Source organism: Rousettus aegyptiacus, unplaced genomic scaffold (genome assembly GCF_014176215.1).
Source record: "Rousettus aegyptiacus isolate mRouAeg1 unplaced genomic scaffold, mRouAeg1.p scaffold_m13_p_10, whole genome shotgun sequence".
NCBI lineage: Eukaryota > Metazoa > Chordata > Mammalia > Chiroptera > Pteropodidae > Rousettus > Rousettus aegyptiacus.
In genome coordinates, this window is record NW_023416285.1 from 5,277,115 (window position 1) to 5,294,484 (window position 17,370).

General features: G+C 35.4%; 1 long non-coding RNA gene across 1 annotated transcript in view; it reads right to left on the minus strand.

The window, feature by feature from the left end:
• Positions 1-16,571, minus strand: part of LOC107514849 — a 249,655-nt gene extending 233,084 nt beyond the window's left edge. The window contains exon 1 of the long non-coding RNA XR_001597893.2: positions 13,470-16,571. This is a non-coding gene — a long non-coding RNA (uncharacterized LOC107514849). The remainder of the gene's footprint in view (positions 1-13,469) is intronic.
• Between the last annotated feature and the right edge of the window lie 799 nt (positions 16,572-17,370).

The window sequence follows — 17,370 nt, forward strand, 5'->3', positions numbered from 1 at the left end:
TCTGAAGTTCTAATACAATGGAGAAATGCATCAACAGTCTTAGGTGAAGACATTTCCAGACCAGAATTCTATTCTCTGTCAAACTATCAAACAAGAATGAAAGTTTAAAAAAATCTCAGATACTTGATAGCTTTCAAAAAATAAAAAAAATTATATATTCTCAGAAGGTATTTGGAGAGAAAATTTCCCAAACATGGAAATAAACTGAGAAAGGGGAAGTCACATGATCCAGAAAATAAAGGCATTTTCCATAAGAAAATAGTGAAATAAATTCTCATTTTAACAGGTGTACAGCAGGGCTAAAGAGAAATCAGTGAAAACTAAAATAAGAATATATATCACCCCCACCAAAAAAAAAGGAGAAAAAAAGGTTCTCACTTTAAGTGTTGTTTGTCTCAATGTAAAAGAGTTTCTCATTTTTGTTAGATACTTCTGAAGAGAATAATTGAAGATAAATGCATAGAAACCCAACCAAAATAATCAAAGCAAACAAATAATATTATACAAGGAAGGAGAGGATCTATCATAATACACAATAGTACACAAAGCTTAACTTTGAACAATATTTATGTAGTCATAATTTATGTACACTAAATAATTACTTGAGATAATTGTTAAATAACTACTTTTGGTATGTAGGCTTGGAAAAATATAAATGAGGAGGAATGAGGGATAAAGTTGTATCTTTTATAACAAGAAGTCAATAGGTACTGTCTCAAAGCAAAATAAAAACACACATGGTCTAGATGTATTATTTAGAAATACCAAAAAGAATAGCTGTAATAATTGGAAAAAGCTGATTTGGGGGAATGGGAGTTGGGAGTGGAGGATTTTATGACTTTTAGAGATACTTGACTTCATATTAGGTACCTATGTTAATCTTTATAAGATTACAATTTAGCAAAATAACACGAGAAGACACGTCGTGAAGACCAGACCCGTTCGTACGTCACGGGCGAAGCAGGGGAAAGAACTGAGTTATGCTCTCGGATGACGTCAGAGTGGCGTCGGCAGGAACGCCAGTTCACACGCGCAAAGCACTCTGCAGACGGCACAGCAATGGCATGTGCCTCCTGCAATACATGTGTACCCCCCCGCACGCGTCTCTTCCTACCTGCAGTTTCTCTACTGCTTGTGCGTCACTTTGCGCAATGTCCTTCAACTGTTCTGTGCCTAGCGAGCTCCTACTCATTTCTCAAGAGGATGCTAAAAACTCTTCCTCCCCGTAAAGCCTTCCCTCATACGCCTCCTTCTCACAGCAGAATTAATGATTCCCTCCTTTAAGGCACCCGTACCATAGAGCCTGACGCTTTATCATGGTGTCCCCACCCTCTGGCACATTAGGTTTGTCCCTTCTGATGGACTGTGAGCCACTCCTCTTGGGCGTAGGGACATGTTTTATTCATGTTTGTGACCTTGCTTCTTTTTACTGTATCGGGCACATACAAAGCCAAGCCTTCATTCATACCTGCTAAATTAATTAGAGCGTCGCGGCATGACAGAGCTACCATCAGCTTCCTTTGGCAGGTGAGGAAATTGAGTCTCAGAGTGACGGAGCACCTCGCCAAGGTCACGGAGTTAGCAGCCGTGAGGGGCACTGTGTCTTTGACACTTTACCTCTCGTGCACACATAATTCAGAAGAGGGCTTTTGGTTACAAAGATAAACATGATCTTCCTTCTAAGCACCTTGGTTTACGCACTAAGCTTAGAGTCAAGGTTTACTTAAGCAAGGAGACTGGCCCTGGGTGGCCTCTGGTCTATTCTTGGTGGTTAACTAGCATAGTGTCCCCTTGTAGAGCTGGTCCTGAGGAGCCTTGAGGCACCTCAAAGCTAGTGACTGTCCCTTTCCTAATGCCTGGTCCCACGAGGCTCCCAGCCTAGGATGAGCTCTGCCGACTTTCAGAGGCCTCAGGCTCAAGACTGACAAGTGAAAGGTAACGTGATTCTCGGACATTCATTTCCTTGGAAGGGAAAATCACGAGGGCACAGAGTAGGGGAGTGCTGAGGGACCATCGGGGACCATGTGGGACCCATTGTACATCGTCATGTGGCAGCAATAGCTTCGCTCACGTATTAGAGGGCTTTGCATGTTCTCCTGTTAAGTGCATCAGGCTTATTTGCAAAACACAGGGTTTTACATAGAACGAATACTTTGAGAAATAAAGTTCTCTACGAGCAGGTGTGACTGCAGCTGCTCAAGTGCTGGCACTCAATAAATGCTAATGGAATGGTTAGCGCTTAATAAAAGTAGCAATAAAAAAGATTTTTTCCCAATACCCATTGAAGTCTTAAAACAGGTACGATTTCCGTGCCAAATATTTCGTGCCAATTAACTCCAAATGGCATTGTTTTGATTTCTATCAATAATACTATGTCTCCTCAACAACAGAAACTCAAGCAGTGTGTTGTTCTCAAAACAATATCGCCCAAAAGGAACTGGCTTTTAAGGCATTTCCTCATTGTCTGACGCCTCAGCGAGAGAGCAAACGTCAAGATTCCATCAACGTTCCTACCCCGCCTTTCATTAACTCTAAACGTGCTCAGTACCATTTTCTTCATACATTAACCACCCAGGGAGTTCCAAGGACAGTTTAATTAGAGAGGAGAGTACTGATGTAGTGAACAAAAATGCAAAAAGTACCATGTTAGGTTCCAGGCAAAATAAATCTAATTGAATGGCTCTGTCCCTAGACTACTCTGAAAATGTGTATGTGTGTGTGTGCGCGCATGTGCATGCATTACAGTACATTTTGTCTAGAAATTATTTAAAATACATATTGCGTAATAATTACCCTCATCTCTTTATGAAGTGTATGTAAATTTGGAGTGAAGAAAGAGGTCAGGATTAGAGAGATATCAATGTGGAAGTCTTCAATATATACAGAAGTATTAACATATTATGGAGGTAATATGCAAATACAGCCATATTGTTAAGTAGCTGAACTTCACAGATTGATACCTAGCTAAACGAGTTCACCTTCTAAACACTCTCTCCAGCACCTTCCAATATTCAGTTCCCTGCCTTGATTTCAGAGAATCGTGCATGTTTGCCATTCATGCTTTCGGCTCCCTTTGCACGCATGAATAAATGTACCAATCTATAGAACAGATAATGTACAAAACAATGCACCCAATTAACTTGTTTCGCCTGCCCTGTTTCCAATATATATTTTTCATATTGTAAGTAATTACTCCACTTGTATTGCAATTACTTCACATTTTCTCCTGGACATAAACAACCATAGCATTCCTCATATTGTCAAATATTCTGCAAAAATATCATTTTAGGCACTTTGGCACATGGTGTACCCAATTTTGGACAGTTGTATTGTTATACAATCCCTGCTATTATAAAAGTGTTGAGACGATGCTGGCGTCCGTATTTATCTCCACTTTAGACTAGTTTTTAGGCGTCGATTTGAAAAGCGTGGGGCTTTATTTGCGGAGAGCCAGACTGCTCCTCACAGGGGAGGCACCAATTTCTATTTCCATTAATAGTTTTGCTAGCCGCCATCTTCCTTGTGTTTCTTACCACTGACTATCATTTTTCAATCTTTGAGCAATTGATCAGTCAAAACGTGTTTCTTTTTAGAAAAACTTCATTTTCATTCCATTCACTAGTACCAAGGCTGAACAATTTGCTTTGATTTATTAACCATTTGATTTCTAAAAAAATTTTCAAATTAAAGTTGCTAATGTAATTTGCCCATTTTCCTTTCTGTGTTTAATCCCTCTGATGAGTCCTTTCCTATCAAATCTCCAGCCCTCCCCAGTGACTACTGCTCTGCTTTCTGTCACTGTATATTGATTTGCATTTCTTAGAATCATGTAAGTTAAATCGTGTGGTATAGTCTCTCTTTTGTGTGGCTTTAATTACTCAGGATTATTTTGAGATTCATCATGCTGTATCATATATCAATAAGTAATTCCTTTTTATTACTGAGTAGTCTTCCATTGTGTAGATACTGAAGGACACTACCCATTCACTGGTTATTAGCCATGTTTGGTTGTTTCCGGTTTGGTGTGATCATGAATAAGGTTGCTGTGAACATCATGGACAGATCTCCCTTAGTTATGTTCAATCTTTTTTTTATTATTATTATTTAGCCATCCTAGTATGTGTATAATGGTATCTCATTATAATTTTAATTTTCGTTTCCTAGTGACTGATGATATTGGGCATATTTTCATGTGCAAATTTGCCTTTTTATGTGCTTATATATCTTTTTAATTAAAATATGTTCAAATCTTTTGCCCATTTTAATGGATTTTTTAGCGGACTTTTTACTAATTTTGGAGAATTCTTTATATATTATGAAAATAAGTCTTTCAACAGATGCATGGCCATCAAATATTTTCTCCCAGTCTCTGGCTTACTTTTCTTTCTTTTAACAATGTCCTTTGGAGAAGTAGACTTCACAGTTTTGATGAAGTCTAATTTATCGATTTGCTCTTTTATGGACCATGCTTTTGATGTTATAGTTAAGAATGTTTGCCTAACCCAAGGCACAATGGTTTTCTCCTAGAAGATTTATCATTCTAAGGTTTGCATTTATGTACATGATACATGGCATTTAATTTTTCATAATATTATATAACATACATATTGCAGTCCATTTTTAAAATATGAGTAGATAACTATTCTAGCACTATTTGTTAAGAAACGAAACTTTCTCCGCTTAATTACCTTTTCATCTCTTTCAAAAATCAGTAGTATGCATGTATGGTTGTATTTCTGGACTCTCTAATCCGTTCTACAGAATGATGCCATACTGACAATACCACGTTATCTCGATTGCTATAACTTTATAAGATTTGAAATAGAATAGTCTTAGACTTCTAATTTTGATCTTCTTTCTTGAGGTTGTTTTGATCTTTCTAGGATTTTTACATTTCCATATGTATATATATATTTTGGCATTTTCTAGTCAGATTGTATCAAAAAAAAGTCTGCTGGTATTTTAATTATGGTTGTGTTAAATCTATGGATGAATTTAAGAGGAACTGATATCTTAACAATATTGAATCTTTTGACCAATGAGTAGGATATATCTTTCCATTTATTTAAGTATTCTTTAATTTATCTCAATAACAATCTATTGTTTTGTGGAGTGTTCTATAAATATTAATTAGGTCAAGTTGATTGATTATATTTTTCAAATACTTGATAAACTTACTGATTTCCTGACTACTTTTTCCTTTAATTATTGAGAGAGGTACTATAATTATAGTACTGAGTTTAGTACTGACTATAACTGTGGATAGAACTATTTTCCTTTAATTTCATTACTGTTAGCTTCATGTACATGGCTTTATTATTAGATACATAAACATTTAGATTATATTCTCCTGTTGAACCAGCCCCATTATGATTATGAAATGACCTTGTTTATTTCAGCATTATTCTTTGCTCTAAATTTCTTTTTAAGAACAAATAATATAATTTTTCATTCTTTCACTTCTGCTTGTTTCTTTATATGTAAAGTGTGTTTTTGTGAACAGCATGTAGTTGGGCTATTCTTTTTTATCCAAAGTAAAATAAAATGAGAGTTAAATTGAGATACTTACGTTATTTATTTAAACTGTTTGTATTTAATGTGGTTATTGACTTGATGGTTTTTAAATATATTATCTTGTTATTTGCTTTCTATTTATCTCACCTTTTCCCTGTTTGCTTTTTACTATTTTGCTGCTTTATCTTTTATTAATTCAATAATTTTTATATTTCAATCACATTTATGTCAGCTTATTAACCATACTAATTCTGTTTTGTTACTTTAATGGTTTATTTAGTTTTGCATTTTTAACTTATTATTCTACTTTTGAGTGATGTTATACTTCACATGCAGTATAAGATTATAATAATATACTGACTTCTCCCCAATGTTTGTATCATTGCTGCTATACAGTTTACATTTCTATATGACATAAACACTACACTCCAAAGTCATTATTATTTAATTGTTTTTAAGTGATTTCATTAAAAATAACACTACCTTATGTATTTATCTATGTTGTTGTTGTTGTTTGCTCTCTATTCCTTTATGTAGATCCTTATTTCCATCTAGTATTTTTCTTCTTAAAGAGCTTGCTTTAATATTTCTTGTAGTGTGGGTCTGCCGCTGTTGAACTTTTTTAGCCATCATTTATATAAAAATGTCTTTATTTTACTTTTATTTTTTAAGATATCTTCTTTGGATACAGAATTCTAAGTTGACAGATTTTTTTTTTTGTCATGCATTATTCTGAACAAGAAATAATCACTTTTATCATTGTTTCTCTGTATGTGCCTTGTCTATTTTCCCTTAATGTCTTTAAGGTTTTTATTATTATTATTATTATTTTTTATTTATAACTGATTTTTTGAGATATTTGATTATGTTGTACATTCTTTTTTTCTTCTTGTTGTGTGTATATGTGTGCATGTGTGTGTACTTGACACACATTTAGGCTCACTAAGTTTCTTGAATCTTTGAGTTCATAGACTTTACCAAATTTAGAAAATGTTTTATCATTATTGTTTTCAAATTATTTTTGGGGGATTTTAATTACAGCATTTTAGACTGTTTTTATTTTTCTCCCAGTTAAATGATGCTCAGTCGATTGTTTGATTGTAGTTTTCTCTTTTCTCTTTGCATTTTACTTTAGCTTCTCTTGCTCTATCTTCAAGTTTACTGAACTTTTTTTCTGAAATGTCTGTTCTACTGGTAATTTGACCCAATGTATTTTTTTAAATCTCAAACATTGTAGTTTTTATCTGTGTAAGTTCAGTTTGGGTTTTTTAAAATATATTTTCTGTTCATACTTACCTTTTTAAACATATAGAAAACATTTGTAGTAACTGTTTTCATGTCCTTGTCTGCTAATATCTGATTTCCATCTGTATCATATTGGGAATACATTTTGATTATGTTTTTTCTTTTGACTATAATTCATATTTTTCTACTTATTTGTATGTCTGACAATTTTTAAATAAATGCCAGACATTATATTTTCGAGTATTTTTGAGTTTCTATGAAAATACTTGAGTATTGTTGTTGGACACAACATAGTTTCTTGGAAACGGTTTGGTCCTTTCCAATTATTTAAAAAATAAAGAATTTAAGTATGCTCTGAACAGTTGTCATTCAAAGGCTAATTATTACCCACTAGTGAGGCAAGAACCTTTTTGTGTGAAATCCCTCCTTTGAGGCAACATTCAATGCCCCAAGAAACATGAGGTTTTTCTGGTTTGGTTGGTGGAAATAGGCAATTTATCTGGTCCCCTAATCCTCACAGATGTTTTTTTCTTTCCCTCAGCCTTGTATCGTTTCCTCACGTGCATGTCTTCATCTGTTAAGTATGCAAGAACTAAGTTCAGACGTTCAGAGTTTGCTCTCTGTGCAGCTCTCTCCTCTGAGTACTTCATAATGTGAATTCTAGCTGTCAGCATGTTCCCAGACCTTTAAATCCATCTCCTAAATTCGTCAAAATTGCAAGAGTCCTGCATCCCTGCACTACATCCTGGAAACCCTCAAGGCTAAGAATAAATATTCTGTAACACTTTTGACCAGTCTTTAGTACTTTCTAAGCTGAATGCAACAGAAATGAAACTCTCTACATCTGTCAAGATACAGGCTTATGGCTTCTCCCTCCTTATGAGAGATTTCCTTCAAGTATTACTTTTATTTCTATGTTATTTCTGTTTGCTTAAGTGCAGATGTTGAAGAACTAGAGAGGTTAAATCGACTAAACAAAACAGGACAAGTACCAAATACTATTATATCTGCCCACTTCTATGATTATTTCTGTTTTGACCTGTTCCTTAACAAATCTAAAATGAAAAAAGTGATAAATATAATTCCTGAATGAGGTTCAAAGTCCGCCCAGGAGATCACATGAGACTTAAGGGTTTATGAATTGCCTCCACTGGCTTAGTGATTTACGGCAATGTTCAAGGTTTGGAAACTCTCTTCCCAAAATAAAGCGAGCAGATCTCAGCAATTTCACTGTGGTAAATGGCTGGTATAATCTGAAGACTTTCATGCATTTAACACTGATGCAGAAATTCTTGGTGTTTAAAGAAATGGAAGAGGACTGAAGGAAAACGTGTCTCAGTGGTGTTGAGCTTTAGGGAAAATAAAAATGAATAAAGGTAAAGAAATAACTGAAAAAGGAAACAATCAGTGAAATAATAATAGTAAGAGTAACAAAAACAACAGGCCGTTATCAACTGACCACCTGTTATTTCACAAAACATACATATATATAGTATTTAATTTGATTCTTGTCAACTCTATAAATAAATATGATTCTCACCTATATTTTATAGAAGAGGAACCTGGATAGGGTTGAGAGATATGTATGAAACGGATAGATTACCAAGCACATCTTGAACAAGTCACATTGAGTAAGTATCTTTCTGAGCCTCAGTTTCCTCACTGGTAAAGAGGAAGGATATATGATTCACTAATGTGCTGTAAAACTAATGATGTTAATATGTATTAAATTTCTAAGTGACATATTTTATGTATAATATGTTATGAAACTCTGTTTAAAAGTGATCTATTGTTATCGACCTAATAAACCTTGTTAATCTAACTTTCATGATGTATGAGATTATGCAACATTTGCTTAAACATGTAATGTCTTCTACAAAATGATAATTGACATATTCAACTTCAACTTTTATATATTTCTATGGGATTTTTATTCAGCAAAATAATTTAACAGAAGGCAAACAAATAAAGTTGAATTGAAAAGCATATATGGAGTCTAACAAATAATAGACAGCTCTCCATCAATTTTAGAAATCAAATATTTTACAGTATGGTTTGCCACATAGAAGATCCTTAATAAGTTAATAACATGAAAATCAATATTTGGTGAGTGCTTTTTATATGTCAGACATTATTTTAAGATTTTTGCTTGCCTCGTACAATTTAATATTTACAATAAATTTATGAAGTTAAATACTACTATTACTATTTTGCTGATGAGATCTTTGAGGCTTGGTCTAACGAGCAGTTGAGTATGACTTAAATACAAATTTGGGAACTTGAACAGACATGTGCTTACTCACATTCTACACATATTTCAATAACAGTAACAGTAAGAACAACAGAAAGGCTATTGAACATTGTTAATTTGTTGAGTGCAATCTAGATGTTTTATGCTTTCTATAAATATTTGCTATCTGCATGTACACACAGCCTAGTAAACATCAGAGTTATGAACTATGCTGATATTCTTTGAGATCGGCTTCCAAATTAATCAAATATTATTAAAAATAATTTCTACATTCTTTCAATCGGGAAAATTGAACTCAATAGCATGTTGAATTGTGCTCATGTAATTCACTGAGGGCCCTCTTTGGAACATTTCTGTTAATTCTTTCTTATTTTTTTTTCCTTTTCTCTTTGAGTATGAACACAAAGAATCACAGAAGACAAAAAGAGTAGTTTATATTTTTAAATGAAATCACTTAAAGTATCACAAAAGAACTAACAATTGTGTGGGTCTAGAAAGAGGACTGAGTGCAGGACATATCTTGTTCATTGCTATGTTCTAAGGGCCAGGACAGGCAGGAGAGTGTGACCAGCTATTTGCACAAATCATGAAATGAAAGAAGACAGTAAATGTATTGTATAATTAGGCGAAAGAGTCTACTGTACACTATAACAGATTCTTGAACAGTTCTGGTAAAATCTGAATCTGAATATAAAGATATAGCATTAATATTTTGGTAATATTTGCAATGTCAGTGTTGCAATGAGTTGTGATGAAATCTAGTTCTTTAAAACTTTGGAGGGAGAGGGAAGAATGTTATTTTGAAAAAAAATAATTCTAATTTTAATACCAGACCAATGATTTTAGCTATTGGTCTTAGCTATTATTACCCATTTAGAACCAGCATTCACAAAGGATCTGTTCTTTTGAATAGGTTTTAGTGGCCACATCTGTTAATTTCAAGGAATTTAAAGATGTGAGTCCCTTGGAAAGAGAGATCATGCTTTAGCCAACTCAGTTGACTAAAAACAGGGTTCCTGGCATAGACAAAGCACTCGGCATGTGTTTTGTGAGTAAATAAATGTGTCTGAGCTTACAGCCCACAGTGCATTACATGATCTGCCTTCAGGTCATTAAACCAGTCCTGAAAACAAAAATCAATAGAAGTTCTACGTGAAAGGCAAAGACAGGTACTGGAATCTACCAAGAAATAGGAAGGACGTATGAAGGACCTAGATTAAGAACAATCACGAGTAAAATAAAAAATAGTTTCAAGTACAATAAATGTGATTCCATATAGGTAGATATTGACTAAATTTCCTTTCCCACCTGTTTTATATCAATTCAGCATTTACTGTTACCTTGTGTTTAGAGATAAAAGATAATTGAGTTGCATATTGAGTTGCAAAATTGTTTTCTACACAATATAATTATCTATTGAAAGTTTAACACCGGTCTTAATTTTCTTTAGAAATTCAATAATTTGAGGTCTATGTCACAGGTACTCCATAAATAAAAATGTATTTCATCCCTGATCATGACAAAAAACTTAGCAAAAGGGAACATAAAATTCCAAATTATTCTGTTCATGTTTCCAGGAGTGGTAGGTGCTGTTCTCTTCTAAATCTCAGCAGACAGATTATCAGCTCAGCAATTTCAAATTGAAGGTGAAAACCAAGACCTACATCTACTCCATCATGTAAAATTGTCATAACCATTCTGTGCGTGAAAATCAGCACCAATATGTCAGTTCCTTTAACAGTAAAAATCAATTAATTCCTTGCATTACCTTGCAGGCCCATCTCTTCCCTGGCCAGGGTGTAAAGTGACTTAAGCAGAATTATTGGTATAATGACCAGGTGAGGAAGTAGATGATGATCCTGAGGAAGATAAATGCTCTTCTACAAAGCAGAGCCCTCTGCCATCTCTCTGCGCGAGTGGGAGTTCTGGACATTTCTAAACAGAAAGAAGCGAGCCACTCCCGCAGGCTCAGAGGGGTCAGGAGAACACTGGGTTTCAAAATTCTCGAGTGCACTGACAGACAGGTCTCTACCCTGGGTACCTCTCTGCCCCTGATCCTGAGAAGTTAATCTTGTCGGGAGAACAGCTACCCTTATAATTAAGCCCTTGGTCTGATGCCTAGTTATGGTCCATTTATATTTTCTCCTTTAAAAATGTTATGTTTCATTCATTTACTGAATTATCTTTTTTGAGCTATTAGTTTTACTGGTTTTAAATATTAAAAATATTTTATATTATAATGTACATAGTTAACAATATATTAGAATTATATTTATGAAAAGTAATAAAATAAAACAATTTGATAAGTATTCTTTATATAGGATATATACATTATATATTATATATTTTATATATATGTTACTTTATAAATATTTTTGGCATTAACAAATATTAACAAAATTAATATCTATGTTCCATTTTCCGCCTCCAGTTTGCCCTTTAATTTTTGGTTTTATTTATAATACACTTGAATATGGAAAACTGTCCTTATTAATGTTTAGAAATTAAATTTATTAGCCTTTTCCTTTATGGCAATTTTCCTTTGATATTAATATTTTAGGAAGTCAAGTTATTTAGTAAAAGTTTACGTTTTAAGAATAATGCTACTCATCTTAATAAATTTGGAATATACATAGTCATAGGGAAAAAATCCTTCATAGTCCCCAAACCTTAAAACCATCCCTGGACATTTTTCAGGATATTTTTGTGCTATGTGTATTATCCTATGTGTTCAATTTCTCTTTTCACTTTTTTCTCTTGACGTTTCCCACGGCATTAGTATTGGCTGTGTACTAACCAGCTCAGGATATTCACCGTGACTGCTGTTGACAAGTTAGCTTGCTTTTATTTTTCCCCAGTATAGATAATGCTACAGTAAGCAGCTTGGCATATAACCTCCCTGCTCCCTAATCAATGGGTTATTTACATAGGACAGATTCAGACACAATAAAATTCTGAGTCAAAGGACATAGTGAGAATTGTAATGCATATCGCCACATTTCTTCAGCAGTGTGCCCTCCTACCAAATTATGAGTCTTCACACAGTTCCTGATAGAAGAGATTCTGTTTGGGGCGGTCATGGCTTGCCCTCTGGGCCATGAGCGCACATATGTACCCATACACAATCAACTTTTACCTGTGTTTTAAGTGGAAATTATAGTGATGTTTGCCTCCTTTTGGTTAGAGTTCAAGGTAAAGAAAAAGTAAATTGTGACTTATGAGTTATTGATTGGAAGCAGGGTGTCATTTGTCAAAGCAGTCATCGGACCGAAATACCAGCAACTATACAAACACATATGCCCCGTCGCAGATTTTCTGCTCGTGTTCTGTTTGGGAAACACAAAGGCTTATTGATTGCATTCTCAAATTAAAGCTTCGTTCGATGGTTGCACACACACCGTTGCCTATAATACATTTATTTTTGAAACTTGTTTAACTGTAGCAGCTAAGAAAATCAATGTGTGGGGTCCAGTTAGGCTGACCTTCAACAAACAAATAACCTTTTATTTCTTTTTTTCTCCCCTCCTCACGTAATCTTGGTCCTGCTCTTTTATGGTCTCATGACCTCACGATACTTAGAAGATTCCACAAAAACAGCATTAGGTAGTTTGAAGTGAAGATGACTTGATAAGACAAAGGGACAGGGACATTTGCACAGATTGTAATTTTTTTTCATTTTTTTTGTTAAACAATGTTTTTGAGGTCACTTTGCAGTGCTAACGGTATCACAAGTGTACACATATGTCCAAACTCATCAAATCGCACAGGTTGTAATTGGCGGGCCTAGAGAAGAGAACCTTTACCAGATATTATTAGTTAATGCACCTCGGTGCAATTTTATGCATCTTTACTCTTCTTTATTTTTCTCTGCTCCCTTGTTCTAGGAAGTTGCCTTCGCAGGGGTTAAATATGGTACCTTAGGAATTGATGTCTGATAAAAAAATGAGAAGACTCTCAAGTGACATAAAAACATATGTACGTATTGCTCATCCAAGATGCTCTTCCAGAAGAAACACATTCTGTATTGGTAATGTACGCAGCTCTTTCGCATGGGATCCATGTTTTCCATGCCTCTGGAAAAACATTTTGGCTTCTGTAAACATACTCATCCGTTGGCTGAGTCTCCCTCATCAAGGCTAGTGAGAAAGAAGGTAGAAGCCAAAAGGAGCGTAGAGGACCATGCCAGGTTGGGGTTTAAGAACAGCAGCATCATGGGGACAGGAAATGTGACGGCTCATAAGAGCATACTTTGTTTGTATATGTGTGTGCACGTGTGTCTGCGTGTGTATGTTAAGAACAAGCAACTTGAGATCTACTCTCTTAACAAATTTTGAAGTGCACGATACCACACAGTTAAGTATAGAATCTGTGTTATACAAAAGATTTCTAGAACATATTCATTCTCTATTTCTTTCTATTGTGCATTCATTTCTCTGCTTCACAAACACAGAGCACTGACCCCAAGCTGGAAACAGTTGTCTATATGCTCAGGGTCCAACTGCAGAAGCAGACATCAGAGAGGGTAAGAACAACTTACTGAGCCACGTCTTGGGTTGAGGCATGCTGCAGAAACCGCTAGAGAGAAACGGCACAGATAGCAGAGCTGAAAAGTGTCTTCTAGTACAAGAGTCAAGATTCACTGAGCTTAATGTTGAAAATCACGTAGACATTGGATTTGCTGGGAACGCGGAAAAATGAGGACAGACGGAAGGAGCACGTTTGCCAGGGGGTTTTGAGGGGAAGTTTGAGGCTGATCTGGCTTGAGGATGGAACCAAAATGCAAAAAATCATTTATGCCAGGTAGGAGTTTTGAACTGTTTTTTTTTTTCCTTCCCCGAAACAGAACAGCATGTTTTACTTTTTTTTTTTTTTTTTTTTTTTTGCTTTAGATCTATTTTGAAACAGCAGCCAATTTGAGTGGGGCCACTTCACACTTATGCCAAAGCTTCAATGACTTCCATTTCACTTAAGAGAAAATTCAACTAAAAGTATCTTATGAAACGCTGCAAACCTTCTTCACTCCTCTTGTTTATTACTTGGCTACCGTCTCATTCACCCCAATCCAGCCGCACAACTTTGTAATTATTCTTAAGACACTTGGAAGCCCCCACCCAAGGGTCCTTTCTCTGACACTTCTCTGGCCGGCAAAACTCATTCCCCTAAACCTACACCCCCTGCTCCCCCTCTGCCTGCCGGCCTAGCTGAAGTATCTCCCAACTATCACAGACCACACCATGCCACTTAATCCCAAAGGACACTTTTAAGCAACAGTTGCTTCCCCCTTTCCAGCTTTACATTTCAGCATACGACTTCTCACTGCGGGAGGCACTACGATTTTATTCATTTATTTGTGGATTTTCTGACTCCTCTGTTTAGAATGTAAGCTCCATGAGGGCAGATACTTCCCACCACTGGACTTAGAATACATGTCGTTTCCATTAGTGCCTGTCCAGCCCCAAACCTCGATGGTGGATGCGCGTCCTCTGTTTCTCAAGTGCAGGTGCTCGCTGGCCCCGCCTCTTTGCCCATCTCTGTTGCTCTGCCTAGACCAGAAACCAGCTTTATACCAACTTGATTTTGGTGTCAAACTCAGTTTGTCAATGTTACTTTCTTTCCTAGTGTAAGTCTGTAAAACAAGGGAATGTGTTTGAAACCAAGGGCTTACTCGTGGAATACTAACCAATTGTAATTAAATTCCTTCTTATTGGGAAGAAAAAGAAATCATACTAGAAAGCTGAACTTTGACTAAGGGGGGGCAAAGGAAATAATAGGAAAGGCGATATTTTCCACAGGGAATAGTGCTGGGCCAAGGAGTCAAGATCCCTTGATCTCAGGAGCTTTGACCTAAGCTGCATGGGTTCAGCTATGTCAATTTGGTATCATTATGACGATGGAATATAAACAACGTAGTTTAAAAGTATCACCTTTTCAAGTCCCCAGAGTTAACGTGCTCTCTCCTACACATCGATGGAGATATCACCAGAATTATGAACCCTGGCAGACGTCTATACTGGAGGGCAACCCCCGGGGTCTCAGCCTTCCACACCCTTAGCTCCATCCTGACACCCCATCTTCATTATCCTTCCGGTCATAGAGCCCCCATCCTCAGCGAGACCAAGAATTCTACTCCTACCTAAAGCTCTTTCTTAGTTCTGGTTTCCAGGAGGAGGGAGAAACAACGGTATCTCCAACAAACTGACATTGGAAAAGACTTACCCTTCTGTCCCCAACCTGGAGGAAAACATCATTCTCCCTCCCGCAAGCTCGGTGGCACATGACATGGTGTTCACAGAGTCATGTAAATAGAATCAGGTATAAGTAGCCTCTGTTCCTTCAAAAAATCTCAGGCTCTCATGTCAATTTACACTTATAAAACAACCTTCTGGAAAACTACAAGAAACACTCACATCAGGTACTACCTTAAATAGAAGAGCAATTTTCAAACATTAACTCTAAAGAATCACATTAACATGCAAGGCTCACCTTGGCCAATTTGAACATCCTGTTTTCTTTAAAACCAAGCAATCAGAGCACATTTTGAGGTTGGCACTAATACAAGAAAAGCAAATCCACAGCTCTGTTGAGATTAATGTGTTTATTTGTACAACTTAAGGTGTGTGGCCAAATGTCACAGCCTTCAGCTTCGAATGTCATGGTTTTTTAAAGTCAAATATAAATTTCATTTTCAATGGCAACGCTTAAAAGAAAGCAAGCTTTTTCCTGCCCTCCCCCATCAAGGATTCTTCTGTAAATTTGGGGAATGAATTATCCCACTGTCCCTTTTCCCTTTAATGTTTTAGTTTCCTGGAACTGCTTAGATCCCGTTTTTCCACTGGCCGTCAAAACCGCTCAGGCTTGGTGCTCCCTGGAGGATGTAAAACTTGCAGTTTTGCAGGAGGCTTAGAGTGTTGGCTCAGGTAATGTGGCTACATACAGAAGAGCTTGCTTTTTAGGGCTGGTTAATGTGAAATGTGTTATAAAGAATGCTATTATCTGCCTTTAACGAAGAACCTTTCCTTCACCACATGGAGAAGCTGTTCTCTGGAACCTCGGAAATTTTTTGTTTTTTTTAAATGGTCCATTTTTTACATTCCTCTTACAGTTATTATTAAGTCCTTCAGATGCAGAGGAAAAAAAGAGAGAAGGATGAGGGCATCCTAATTGAAATGTTGAATGATGTAATATTGGAAGGTATATACTGGGTAACAGCATGCTCTTTCCAATTACAAAGAGTTAATTGTGTTTTTTAATGAGGAAACTGACATTTATTCTGTGCCTACCATGTGTTCAGTGATTTACATGTTACACTTGCTATCATTCGCACACACACGAGGGAAAATCAGAGAAGCTTAGCGACTTGCTCAGAGTCACATAGTATTATAACACGGGAACTAAGAGCAAAATTTCCACAATCGGAGTACTTCACCTCTATCACTTGCTGATGGGATATAAATCTCAGTCTTAAGAAGCTGAACAAGGAGGCTGATTGATCTTCTCACATAAAAAATATTGATAATTTATAAGTTATAACAAAATAAAAATATGATGCACAAAATTTTTAAAAAATACTTTAACGCATGATATAAAATGTTTGATAAATAAGATAAAGGAGAGCTTAAAATCTATAGCAAACAAAATAGATTTTAAAACCTTAATACAAAATAAGGAAAGTATATGATTAGATTTGTAAGTGGAATAACATGAATAACCAATAAATATAATTATTTTTTATCCCATTAGTTAACAATAAGAATTTTTAAAAAATAAAACAAGAAGGTATTGTGTTTTTTTTAATATATTAACAAAGAATAGTAAATTATATTTAGCAACAGAGAAATAGGCACTTTCAAAAGCAAATGTAACTGTAATGGTACAATTTTCTCAGAGAGTAAGCTTCTAATATATTCTAATATATTTATACTATCAAAACATAAAATATCTAAGTATTAATCCTGAAGAAATAATCGATGCTATGGACTAAATTACATAACCCCCCCTTCCAAAAAAAAAAAAAAAATCACAGGGGAGGGAACATGCTTTACTCAGCCTACTGATTATAATATTAATCTTATCTAAAACATACTCACAGACGTACCCAGAATAATGTGTGACCAAATAAAATATCTAGGCACCCATAGCTCACCAGTTGACACTTAAAATTAATACTTAAACATATGTATACATATATATACTTTTATATATGCACACATGTTTGTACATATATGTGTATATACATTATAGTATATATTCTATATGAGTTTCATATTGTGAATAGTTTTTATTGTTTTGTCTTCAGGTTTGTTGACCTTTTCATCATGAGTGTTTAAACTGCTATTAATTCTATTTAGAGTATTTTTAAC